Source organism: Cetorhinus maximus, chromosome 9 (assembly GCF_964194155.1).
Source record: "Cetorhinus maximus chromosome 9, sCetMax3.hap1.1, whole genome shotgun sequence".
Classification (NCBI taxonomy): Eukaryota; Metazoa; Chordata; class Chondrichthyes; order Lamniformes; family Cetorhinidae; genus Cetorhinus; species Cetorhinus maximus.
In genome coordinates this window covers 109,680,775-109,694,284 of record NC_135887.1, presented here as the reverse complement: position 1 = coordinate 109,694,284, position 13,510 = coordinate 109,680,775, and the positions used below count along the sequence as shown (strand labels likewise).

The window sequence follows — 13,510 nt, the reverse complement described above, 5'->3', positions numbered from 1 at the left end:
CCCCCTCAGACTCATAAGTCGCTCACCCTTAAAGACCCTAAGGAGAAGAACATCAGTGAGGTGGAAATGAGTCAAGACAGGCCCCAACATTAAACGCACATGCAGACAGGCTGGTCAGATGGCCTCATGAATGCCACATGGCTTGTTATGAACCATAGGAGTGAGGAGAGTGCAGGGATATCTGATGTGGATGCATTGTTGCTTGGATAGTTGCGGGGCTGGGAAAACATCTCAAACAGTTGTGACCTTTTCCGCCGAACACGGGAGATTGAGAAGTCACATTATTGCCCTTCATTCTGTAAGGGGGGGCATAGACCAGGTGGCCAGAAGGCAACATTTCCCCTTGGCGCAGGGATGAGTAACGTAGTGGCATTCATCTAAGTTGAGTGCCATGAGGTTCACAGCTGAGGTGCTGAGGACCTTCTGGACAAAGTAATGTGGGGTGCATTGGCTGAAAGGGTGCAGGATGTCCCAAGCCCCCAAGAATGGAATAAGCCTTTGGCTGTGCAGCAGCGATCCAATGGCATGTTAGACCATGGTGATAGTGGTCACAAATGGGATATGGTGACTTTGGAAGGTGGTGGAGACGCGCATCCTCAAGGGGACGAGGGTCCCTCCTGTCTGACTCAAATGTCAAAATGTCTCAGTCTGTGAATGAGCATTGTTGTAGCATTAACGATTGCAGCAACCATCAGTGGTTTGGATGGTGGGCACACAGAGTGGATGGGACTGTGGACCTCAAACGCTTGCCCGCTGGACTCCAGCCTCACTGCCCCCGGCCGCCCTGGCCTCCTGCCTCCTGGCCAGCTCCTCGAAGGGTGTGAGGCGCTGGAGGAGGGCGCGCCCACCACCAGTCCTCATGTTCTCCTGGGCATTGTGGTTACTTTTTGCCTGCAAAACAGAGAAGAGGATTTATTGGGGCTGATTGCTCATGTACTCTGCACACGCACGCTGCACCCCAACCACAGTAGCCCATCTGAGGCCTCCAGCGGCTCCTGTCCACACTACAGGTGATCTGTCCCCAAAAGATAGTATGGCTGCTCCCAACCCCCTCCCCCAACGGTCCCCTTGGACACATTCGGCATCCATCGCTTTGAATAGCACATGGGTCCTAGTGCCCATGGCAAGGAGGAGCAAATAGGGGTGGCGCCGATGCCAGCAGATGGGACTTGCCCAAAAGACCTTGAGGCACCCCTTGGACCATCTCGTTACCATCAATATGACATGTGTTGGAGTTCTGAGTATGTGTCTACCGGCCTCCCCTGCAGCTTTCCCCCAGACTACTCAAATGCCACAGAAACCAACATATGCTGCGGGGAGAACCCTTCTTCTCCTCAACCACTAAGGCTGATGTAAGCATTGTCAGTACCCATTTGCCCACCCAGCATGTGACAGATGCCCTATATAGTAATGACAGCCATACATGGTGGGGGGGGGGTGGTCAAAGGCTAAGGTTGCCTTCTGGGTCAAATGGCCAAGACAGATGTGGTACTCAGCCGTCCGGAGCGCAGCAAATCATTGAATCGTTTCCTGCACTGTGTGCCAGTGCGTCTGACGATTTCATGGGCACTTACAACCTCACCCACCTCCTCCCACGCCTGTCTGGTGACATGGGGGGCCCTCCTCCTCCCACCCTCAGGATACAGAATCTGATGCCGGTTTCCCACCTCTTGCAGGAGGATAGCAAGGCATGCGTCCGAGAATCTGGGTGCACAGTGGCTCCCCCGCTGGCCTCTCCTGCAGCCTGTCCCCCTCCTCCTCCACCTCCTCCTCTGCCCTCCATGCAACATTTCTTGATCTCTGGGTGGCCAGGGTGCACTGCTTCAAGCAGGCTGCCTGGCCACTCTTTAAACAGGCTGCCAGCCCCCCATTGGAACCGGCAGCCTGAGGCCGCCCGCCCCCGCGACTATTTTCCCGTTCTCCACGGGAGTCGCAAAGCCGCGGGGTGGGCCTTAATTGGCCCGCCCGTGGAAAATGGCGGTGCGGCCCATTTCGCCAGCGGCAATCACAGGCCCGACCGCCAAAGGTAAAATTCTGGCCCATGTCTTTTATAATGGACTCTAGCATTTTCCCTACTACTGACGTTAGGCTAACTGATCTGTAATTCTCTGTTTTCTCTTTCCCTCCTTTTTTAAATAGTGAAGTTACACTTGTCACCCTCCAATCTGTAGGAACTGCTCCAGAGTCTATAGAATTTTGGAAGATGACCAGCAATGCATCCAATATTTCCACGGCCACTTCCTTTAGTACTCTGGGAAATAGATTATCAGGCTCTGGGGATTTTTCAGCCTTTGGACTGTAGTGGAAGTGTTTGGAGTGCTCTTTTTAAATCTCTGCTCTGACTCTGCCCATTAATTTCTCTAGCACCACTTTTTTTTATGATTGCTGATTTTCTTCAATTCCTCCCTCTCACTAAACCCTTGGTTCCCTAACATTTCTGGGAAATTATTTGTGTCCTCTTTTGTGAAGACAGAACCAAAATTTGTGTTCAATTCTTCTGCCATTTCTTTGATCCCCATTATAATTTCCCCTGTTTCTGACTGTAAGGAACCTACGTTTGTCTTCACTAATCTTTTTCTCTTCATATATTTATAGAAGGTATTACAGTCAGTTTTTATGTTCCTTGCAAGTTTACTCTCATACTCCATTTTCCCCTTCTTGATCAATCATTTTTGTCCACTTTTGCTGAATCCTAAACTGCTCCCAATCCTCAGGCTTGCTGCTTTTTCTGGCAATTTTATATGTCTCTTCTTTGGATCTAATACTATCCCTAATTTCTTTTGTAAGCCATGGTTGAGCCACATTTCCAGTTTTTCTGCTCTTTTTAAATCTCTGCTCAGACTCTCAGCTCCCGCTCTTTTTAAATCTCCGCCAACCTCTCCTCTAGGTGCTGCTGACTGTCTGGTTCGGGGTCCTCCTCTCGTACTCTCTAGGTGCTGCTGACTGCCTGTCCCAGGGTCCTCCTCTCACACTCTCCTCTCAGACTAATTATCAACCTATGGTCTTTGTTATGATGTTCTAAACTAGAGCATTTGCTGTAAATCAAAAACCAAACAAATATTGTTAGGAATAGTTCCATATTTATTTTATGCTTGAATTCAGTAAGGAGAAGAAAAACCTGACATACGAAAATATCCATCTAAATGTGAATATGAATTGAGTATTAAAGAACCAAATTAAAATCACCCATGAGCTGTCGGTCTGTATTCCAACAAAGAAAATTACAAATAATAAATGATTGGCTTTGAAACAGACAGAGAAATGAACAACGCCAGGCAAGGTTTGGGGGAGGTTCATCACAACTATGTCTATGACTGATTGAGAGTTAGCAGGACAGCCTGTGGTTCCATATCTTGAAACATCGTGTGAAAACAGGGCACAGAAACCTGCCAGTCAGGTGATCCACTTCTCTGAAGGGCATCTCAGGTTGACTGTAGAAATGAAAAAGATGTTTTAGAGTTATCCCCTCAGTAACAGCAATGGATATAAATACTGACACAGCCCAACGATCTCAGTGTTCAGTCATGGGATTCTGCCCAGCCTTCCGGACTGAATATGGAGTTCAACAATTTTAAATCATGAACTCTCTCCTCCATCCCCACCCCCTTTCCGATCTCCCTTTTTTCCAATAATTTATATGAGTTCTTCTTTTCCCACCTACTTCCATTATTTTTAAATGTATTTCCATCCATTGTTTTATCTCTGCCTTTTAGCCTATTTCGATTCCTTCCTCCCACCTCACCCCCACTAGGGCTATCTGTACCTTTATTATCACATTCCTTAGATAATATCACCAGCTTCAACACCTCTTTGTTCTTTTGTCTATGACATCTTTTGGTTATCTCCACCTATCACTGGCCCTCTATCCAGCTCTACCTGTCCCACCCCCCCTTAAACCAACTTATATTTCACCTCTTTTCTATTTTTCCTTAGTTCTGTTGAAGTGTCATACGGACTCGAAACATTAACTGTATTCCTCTCCGCAGATGCTGTCAGACCTGCTGAGTTTTTCCAGGTATTTTTGTTTTTGTTTTGGATTTCCAGCATCCGCAGTTTTTTGCTTTTATCTTAGATAAAAATCCTAACCTATCCTCTCCACTGTACCCTGTTGGATATCCACCAATTGAGACTGTACCCCAGTTACCAATCTTTAGCGCAGTCTGAAAAAGGCTCAGAGCCTTCACCTTCTCACTCAGTGACGGGAACGCTTGCACTCAGCCGAGGACGACTTCTCACTATGACCAGTTTCATTTGGCAATTTTAGCACTTTCTTCACTGAATATTTTGTGTCTGTCCACAGTTAATCTACCTACTGATCCTCAGCTGTTTAAAGTGAATCTGTGGTTGTTCTAACAGTTTGTACTCGAGCTCCTGTTCAGCTGGAGCCCTAGGCAGGTATACTGCTCCGTGTGTCTCTGTCCCCAACCTATACTGCTCTGGGGTACCGCGTGACTTGGGATTCAGTTTCCTTTCTCCGGGGCCCTTTAATGTTCTCACTCTAACAAAGTAAAGGGAGAGTGAACAAAATCGGGAGAATGTGGGGTCCACTTTATTCTTTACTGTCCCTTTTGTATTTGGAAAATAAGAGGAAGAAATATTGAGGAGTGATGTAGCAGGAGAGGGAATTCCAGGGTTTGAGATCTCTGGGAATGGTGCATGAGGAGAGTGGAAGTGTTGGAAAGGGATTTGCCAGATGGGGGAATAGTAGAGATGATTGAGTGTTGGAACCAGTGGGAGGTGGATGGTGGGGTTTAGCAGCAGCTACAGTAGGGGGTATTGGGCAAGAGTCTGTGTGGGTGTGTGACTGTTGAGAGGGGACAATGATATATGGGGCAATTGGTACAGAGTTTCTGAGATTGAGGAACTAAGGGCTGGCTTCACTCAACTTTTTACAATTTATATAAATGACTTGGATGAAGGGACTGAAGGTATGCTTGCTAAATTTGCTGATGACACAAAGATAGGGAGGAAAGAAAGTTGTGAAGAGGACGTAAGGAGAATACAAAGGGATACAGATAGGTTAAGTGAGTGGACAAAGATTTGGCAAATGGAGTATAATGTGGGAAAATGTGAAATTGTCCATTTTGGCAGGAAGAATAAAAAAAGCGGCATATTACCTAAATGGTGACAGATTGCAGATTGTGATATGCAAAGGGATCTGGGTGTCCTAGTGCATGAATCGCAAAGGTTAGCAAGTAATTATGAAAGCTAATAGAATGTTATTGTTTATTATGAGGTGAACTGAATACAGAAGTAGGGAGGTTATGCTTCAACTGTAAGGGGCATTGGTGAGACCACACCTAGGGAAAAATTTTCCCCCCATTAAGGGGCAAGTGTAGGAGCGGATGCGGGCAGGCGCCCCCAATTGGGGGCGTGCTGTCATTTTACGTGGGCGGGCCAATTAAGGCCCACCCAGCGTGACGTCCGCCAGGAAGCGCTATGCGGGCTAAGTGCTATCTCAGGTCGATCGGCTTCAAATTTAAAAATGTTAAAGAGACGAAAACAAAATTTCCCTGACATGTCCCCTCATGTGACACTGTCATATGAGTTGGGGCATGTCCATCACTTTTACTGAAACCTTTATTAAATATTTAAAAACCCTCATGAAACCTCACCTCACCCGTGGATGAGGTTTCATGCTTTATCTTAAGCCCGCCAGGGCTCCAATCCTGCCTGCCAACCCTAAGGTTGGACGGGCAGCCCTGTCAATAACCTAAATTGTTTTATTAATGGCCTCAATAGGCCGTTGACAGGTCGGCGGGTGCACAGCTGATTTGGCTGCACCCCTGCCAAGCTGAAAATGGAAATGACGTGGGGTGACGTCTGGAGTTCTGCCTGCTCGCCAACCGGAAGATCCTGCCCCGGAGGACTGTGTACAGTATTGGTCTCTTTATTTAAGGAAGGACGTAAATGCATTGGAAGCAGTTCAGAGAAAGTTTACTATAGTAATACCTGGAGTGGGAAGGTTGTCTTATGAGGAAAGGTTGGACAGGCTAGGCTTGTAGCGGCTGGAGTTTAGAAGAGCAAGTGGTGACTTGATTGAAATTTTTAAGATCCTGAGGGGACTTGACAGATGGATGTGGAAAGGATGAGATGATGCTTCCTCTTGTGGGAGAATCTAGAACTAGGAGTCACAGTTTCAAAATAAGGAGTCGCTCATTTGATGTCAAGGGCAGTCACTCTCACCTCACCTTGGGAGTTCAGCTCTTTTGTCCATGTTTGAACCAAGGCTGTCATGAGGTCAGGAGCTGAGTGACCCTGGTGGAACCCAAACTGGGTGTCAGTGAGCAGGTTATTGCTAAGCAAGTGCCACTTGATAGCACTGTTGATGACCCTTTCCACTACTTTACTGATGATGGAGAGTAGACTGTTGGGGCGGTAACTGGCCGGTTTGGATTTGCCCTGTTTTTGTGTACATAACATGCTTGGGTAATTTTCCACATAGCCGGTAGATGCCAGTGTTGTAGCTATACTGAAACAGCTTGGCTAGGGGCGCAGCAGGTTCTGGAGCACAAGTCTTCAGTACTATTGCCTGGATATTGTCAGGGCCCATAGCCTTTGCAGTATCCATTGCCTTCAGCCATTTCTTGATATCATGTGGAGTGAATCGAATTGGTTGAAGACTGGTATCTGTGATGCCATGGACCTCCGGAGGAATCCAAGATGGATCATCTGCTTGGCACTTCTGGCTGAAGTATGAATGAGTCATTTAGGACTCGGCCAGCTTGGTCATTAGTGGTGCTGCCGAGCCACTCTTGGTGATGGACATTGAAGTCCCTCACCCAGAGTACATTCTGTGCCTTGCCACCCCCTGTGCTTCCTCCAAGTGGTTTTCAATATTAAGGAGCACTGATTAATCAGCTGAGGGGGGGTAATCAGCACAGGGATTTCTTGCCGATGTTTGAACTGATGCCATGAGACTTCATGGGGTCCTGAGTCGGTGTTGGGGACTCCCAGGGCAACTCCCTACCGACTATATACCACTGCCAGTGGGACAGGACATACCCAGGGATGGTGATGGTGGTATCTGGGGTATTATCTGTAAGATATGATTCCATGAGAATGACTATGTCAGACTGTTACTTGACTAGTCTGTGAGACAACTCTCCCAATTATGGCACTACCCGCCAGATGTTAGTAAGGTGGACTTTGCAGTGTTGAGAGGGCTGAGATTGCCATTGTCGTTTCTGGTGCCTGGGTCAATGCCGGGTGGCCCATCCCATTTCATTCCTTTTTTGTGACTTTGTAGCGGTTTGACACAACTGAGTGGCTTGCTAGGGATGGGTGTTAGGATCCCTTCTTTTCTTGATATACATTAATGACTTAGACTTGGTTGTGCAGGATACAATTTCAAAATTTGCAGATGACACAAAACTTGCAATTATGAACTCCGAGGAGGATAGTGAGAGGAACGGCCTGTGATTGGCAGAGCGGTTCCTTTCAGAATCTTCCACTTCACTTACTGCCACTTTGAAAAGCTTCTTCGGAGACATCTCTGGGGCACTCGGGAGCAGCATCCGGCTCGACTGCCTTGGGGTGCCCAATATTTGTCGTAATTTGGCTAAAAGTCGTTGCCTAGCCAAATATTCCATCATCGCATTGGTGAAGATTAAGTCGACCGACTGTCTCTTGTCCCTGTTACAAGGACAACATATTTAAACATTGATTTGTCGCCACAATCCCATTATTGCATTTCTACCTGTTGTTGATGGAACAGTCAACCGGGTGAAAAATAATTGCCCTCACAATTAGGGGGATGCAGGAGGAGTTAGCTACATCCAACATGGATGGAGTGGGGAGAGGATGGCATTGTGGTAATGTTGCTGGATGAGCAATACAGAGGCCCAGACTAATGCTCTTGGAATGTGGGTTCAAATCTCACAATGGCTGCTCTTGGAATTTAAATGCAATTAATTAATAAACCTGGAAATGAAAGCTAGTAAGTAACTGTGAAGCTATTGACAGTTGTCATTACAACCCATCTGGTTTACTAAAGTTCTTTAGGGAAGGAAATCTACCATCCATGCCTGGCCTGCATGTGGCTCCAGCTCCTCAGTAACGTGGTTAACTCTGAAATGGTTGAGCAAACCACTCAGCAATTAGGGATAGGCAACAAATGCTGGCCTTAAAGTCTGCATCCTGTGAAAGAATAAGTTAAAAAAAAATCCGAATGGAAGTGACCCCACTCCATCCAACATCTGGATGTATCCAGTCCTTCTCTACACTCACCTGACTTTCAAACTTTTATTTCTGCTTCGGACGAGTGTTTATTCCATTTATTGCCCATCCATAATTATCTTTAGATGGTGATTTAGTGACTGAGCTGGAATAGTTGGGTGCACAGCGAGAAATGGTGATTGTCACTAAACATTTACTAAAACTCTAAAGTTAATAGATAATGAGTCTGGACACTAAATAAACAATTGGAAAGGACAAAGTTAGGAGTTGCAGAATAGGCACATTTTTACACAATTCAGGGAGAGTGAGGAAGCAATTTTCATGGACGTCTGCTGTTGTCAAAAACTTCATTCTCAATTAGCACTGATGGAGCTTTATAGTGACACGAGTGAGATAGATGGTTACTATAGAAACACATGCTAACCTATTAATCTTTCCTTATAGCAAAACAATAAAGGAGGCATGGAGGTTCTGTGCAGGAGTTATCACTGTGGGCTAAGAGGAGTAAAACAAATGCAGACAAAGTGTGTCCAGCACAGGCACAGATCAATGAATTCTGTGAATCTTGTACCTCCATTAGAGGGAGCTGGAGCTTCACTCAGGCACTTCATCAAACTGTCTGTGAGATGGCAGCTCACAGCTCAATCTCCCAGCGACTCTGCCAAGATTAACCTCTATTTGGATGGTGAGAAATAAAAGAAAGGTTTGAATTTATGTAGCGCCTTTCACAACCTCTGGACACTTTACAGACAAATAATGACTTGTGACGTTTGGGAACCATACTTGGAATACTCTCCAGAACAAAAAGGATAAAGTTGCACTGGAAAAGGTGCAAATAAGATTCACAAGGATGATACTAAAACAGGAAAGATTCAGCAGGTTGGGGGTCTTATTTGTAGAAAGGAGCAGAATGAGCTGGAACATAATGAAGTTATTTGAGATTATGAAAAGGGTTTTTTTTTAGGGTAAACATAGAGAAGATGTTTCCACTTGTGAAGGAGACAGAATCTATAAATATAAGATAGAGACTAATAAATCCAATAGGGAATTCAGGAAAAACTTCTCTATTCAGAGAGTAGTGAGAATGTGGAAATTGCTACCACAGGGAGTGGTTAAAGCGAAAAGATTAAGCACATTTAAGGGAAAACTAAGATTACAGGGACAAAGGAATAAAAGGTTATGCTGATAAGGTGAGATGAAAAAGGGTGACAAGAGGCTAATGTTGAGAATGAATACTAGCACAGTCTAAAACAAAAACAGAATTACCTGGAAAAACTCAGCAGGTCTGGCAGCATCGGCGGAGAAGAAAAGAGTTGACCCTTCATGAGGACTCGAAACGACAACTCTTTTCTTCTCTGCCGATGCTGCCAGACCTGCTGAGTTTTTCCTGGTAATTCTGTTTTTGTTTTGGATTTCCAGCATCCGCAGTAGTTTTTTGTTACTAGCACAGTCTAGTTGAGCCTACTGATCTGTTTCTGTGCTATAAATTCTTCAGCAAAGTGTAGTAACTGTTGTAATATAGGAAACACAGCAGCCAATTTGCACTTAGCAAGCTCCCACAAACATCAATGCAAAAACGACAAGAAAATTTGTTTTAGTAATGTTCCATGAGCGATAAGTTTTGGCCAGGACACATGTCCTCTGCTGTTCTTCGAGTAGTGGCATGGGATCATGTCCACCATACTGAGATGGCAGAGAAGGCAAAAGATGGTACCTCTAACAGCACACCCTCCATACTATACTAGGAGTGCCTGCATTGGATCTTGAGTGGGACTTAACCTATGCCCTTCTGACTCAAAGGTGAGAGAGTTTTTTTTAATTCATTCATGGGATGTGGTCATCATTGGCTAGGCTAGCATTTATTGCCCATCCTTAGTTGCCTTTGAGAAAGCGGTTGTGAGCTGCCTTCTTGAACCGCTGCAGTCCAGGTGGTGTAGGTACACCCACAGTCTGTTAGGGAAAGATTTCCAGGATTTTGACCCAGCAACTGTGAGGGAATGGCGATATAGTTCCAACTCAGTATGATGGGTGGCTTAGAGAGGAACTTCCAGGTGGTGGAAGATAGCGGTCCTGGGTTTGGAAGGTGCTGCCTAGGAAGGCTTGGTGAGTTCCTGCAGTGCATTTTGTAGATGGTACATACTGCTGCCACTGTGCATTGGTGGTGGAGGTAGTGAATGTTTGTGCAACTGGGTGCCAATCAAGCAGGCTGCTTTGTCCTGGATGGTGTCGAACTTCTTGAGTGTTGTGGGAGCTGCATTCATCCAGGCAGTGGAGAGTATTCCATCACACTCCTGACTTGTGCCTTGTAGATGGCAGACAGTCTTTGGGGAGTCAGGAGGTGAGTTACTCGCTGCAGGATTCCTAGCCTCTGACCTGCTCTTATAGCCACATTATTTATATGGCTAGTCAAGTTCAGTTTCTGGTCAATGGTAACCCTCAGGATGTTGATAGTGGGAGATTCAGCTATGGTAATGCCATTGAACGTCAAGGGGGAATGGTTAAATTCTCTCTTGTTGGAGATAGTCATTATGTGTCACTTGTGTGCTATTTAATGAGCCACAGCTGACACAATGCTGAAGTCCAATCAGGGACTTTGAGTGGAGCCACTGATGAGACACTGACGCAATGGCAATAACTAATCTCTGATTATTGGCTAGTTATTTCTGGATTACAGATTGCAAAGAAGATTTTTCACCTCCCCATGTGTGTGAATTTGACACTGAATTAAGTCAGTAATATTTAGCATCATCATGTACTGTGGGTGCATCTCAGGAAAAGGTCACACCTGGCTCTAAAAACCACATATTACCTCTGTAATGCTGGCAATCCTTCAGCTGCTACGAGGGCAGTGATTATTAAGATGCAGAATGTAGATCGGACAGTAAAGCTTGCCATCTTCCTGCGTAAAAAAAACAATGAATAAATAACAACATGTGGGAACCAACGTACTTTCAAAATGTAAATGTCAGGCTCTCTCCATTCTTCTCTCCTGATGGATAATCAGAGCATACAGATCCTAGGCTGCTCACTCTGAGAAATCAGGAGGGGCAGGTCAGGATTTAGAAATCTTATTCTCCTTCATTACCTGTGATCATTGCCCTGATATATCACACTCTCCTGTGACCATTGCCCTGATATATCACACTCTCCTGTGACCATTGCCCTGATATATCACACTCTCCTGTGACCATTGCCCTGATATCTCATACTCTCCTGTGACCATTGCCCTGATATATCACACTCTCCTGTGACCATTGCCCTGATATCTCACACTCTCCTGTGACCATTGCCCTGATATCTCACACTCTCCTGTGACCATTGCCCTGATATCTCACACTCTCCTGTGATCATTGCCCTGATATATCACACTCTCCTGTGATTACTGCCCCACTCTCCTGTGATCATTGCCCTGATATCTCACACTCTCCTGTGACCATTGCCCTGATATATCACACTCTCCAGTGATTACTGCCCCACTCTCCTGTGATCATTGCCCTGATATCTCACACTCTCCTGTGACCATTGCTCTGATATCTCACACTCTCCTGTGACCATTGCCCTGATATCTCACACTCTCCTGTGACCATTGCCCTGAAATATCACACTCTCCTGTGACCATTGCCCTGATATACCACACTCTCCTGTGACCATTGCCCTGATATCTCACACTCTTCTGTGATTACTGCCCCACTCTCATGTGATTACTACTCTGATATCTAACTCAGTGTACATCATTGATCTCTGAAATAAAACTAAGTGTTGTCTGTGTCACAGAAACTCTGAGCAATCCAAATCCTGAACTGATAGAAACAAATAACAGAAATAACAGAAAACAGAAAGGGAAGCAAATTTAAAGTAAATACTCAAGGAAGCAACCAGAGCAATTTGTTGCGAGGCCTCTACTCTATAACTTAATGTTGATTTGGCCGTTCAAAAACTGGCCTCAATTTGCTCTTTATGTGGAAAACCTTTATCAACAAACTAAGCAATAGTATATACTTAGACCAGTTGCTCAATAAGACACGAATACAGGAGTGCGTTCCCAGGTGACTGACCAAATCACTTTTCCTGAATGCAGTAACAATGGCCTTGTGGGCTGTGGCTTTATACCCTTTCTGACTATGGACCCATGACACATAAGGTAATACCTTGAATCAGGTCATCAATTGGGTTTCAGTGCCTTATCAATCCCATCACGGCTATGTATGATCATCTGCATGTGGTCATTTCTTGCTCTCAGCAGGGGGTTGTCTCCAGGTGCATACCAATGATGGATATAATATCTACATCTTGATAAGGCATGAAGAAAGCCATTCACACACATCCAGAGAGGCCATTGTCTATGTGAACTGTTGTAGACAAAGGGCAGAATTTTTCGCTCGGTGGGCGGGTGCGCACCCGACCCGCTCGAGTATGATTAATGTGTGTTGACGTTGGCCGAGCATCCTGACATCAACGTGCACTCTTGTGATATTTCACTCAGCAGACGCACGCAGGAGACAGAGGCACGCCCATCATTAATTAAGAGGCCAGTTAAGGCTCTTGACACACCAATTGTTGCTAATTTTACATAGCCCATGCAAATTTTCAGCTGTCACATGGGCAAAACGGGCAGGCCACAATTTGCAAAAGCTCAACCACGGGCGGGATGAGAAGGGTCAGCAGCAATGTCAATGTGAGCAATGGGGAGTTTTGGAGATCGTATGCTGCTGGTTGCTTATGTGAACTGGACAGCTTCATCTCGCTTCAGAGCTGCATTCTGATCATTTCTAGGCTTCATTTCAGGACTCGTTATTGTCTTCCAGGCCCCCGGAGGATTCAGACTATGTGGGCCTTCCAGGTATCAGACAGCCTTCCATTACCCTGGTAAAGGGGATTGTGGTCTCCGCTGGAGGCAGCTCCGCTGAGGAGGAAGAGAGGGGCAGAAGGGAGAGGAGGCCAGGTGTCCCAGTGCAGCTTCCAGGGGGGCACCTGTGGGATGAGAGGCGCAGGCACAAGGGGTGCAGGTCCAGCAGGAAATCCAAAGTGGAAGGGGCCACAGATTGCTGGCTTCCCCCATATCCAGGGCGCCATTGACTGCACACATGTGGCCATCAAGGCGCCAGCAGGTGAGCCCGGTGCCTTTGTCAACAGGAAGGGCTTCCACTCCATGAACGTGCAGATAGTGTGTGACCACAGGATGCAGATTCAGCAAGTCTGTGCAAGGTACCCAGGCAGCTCCCGTGATGCTTACATCCTGAGACACTCCCAGGTGCCGAGGCTCTTCAGTGCTTCAGCCCGACTGGATGGATGGTTGCTGGGTGACAAGGGCTATCCCCTGAAAAGGTGGCTC

The 13,510-nt window shown here is 46.1% G+C and overlaps 1 long non-coding RNA gene across 1 annotated transcript; it reads right to left on the bottom strand.

The window, feature by feature from the left end:
• Positions 1-3,071: 3,071 nt before the first annotated feature.
• LOC144684924 (uncharacterized) lies at positions 3,072-12,247 on the bottom strand. Its single transcript, XR_013577586.1, has 3 exons — positions 12,178-12,247; positions 10,988-11,073; positions 3,072-3,431 (listed from the first exon to the last, which is right to left on the bottom strand). It is a non-coding gene; the product is annotated as an uncharacterized LOC144684924 (long non-coding RNA).
• Between the last annotated feature and the right edge of the window lie 1,263 nt (positions 12,248-13,510).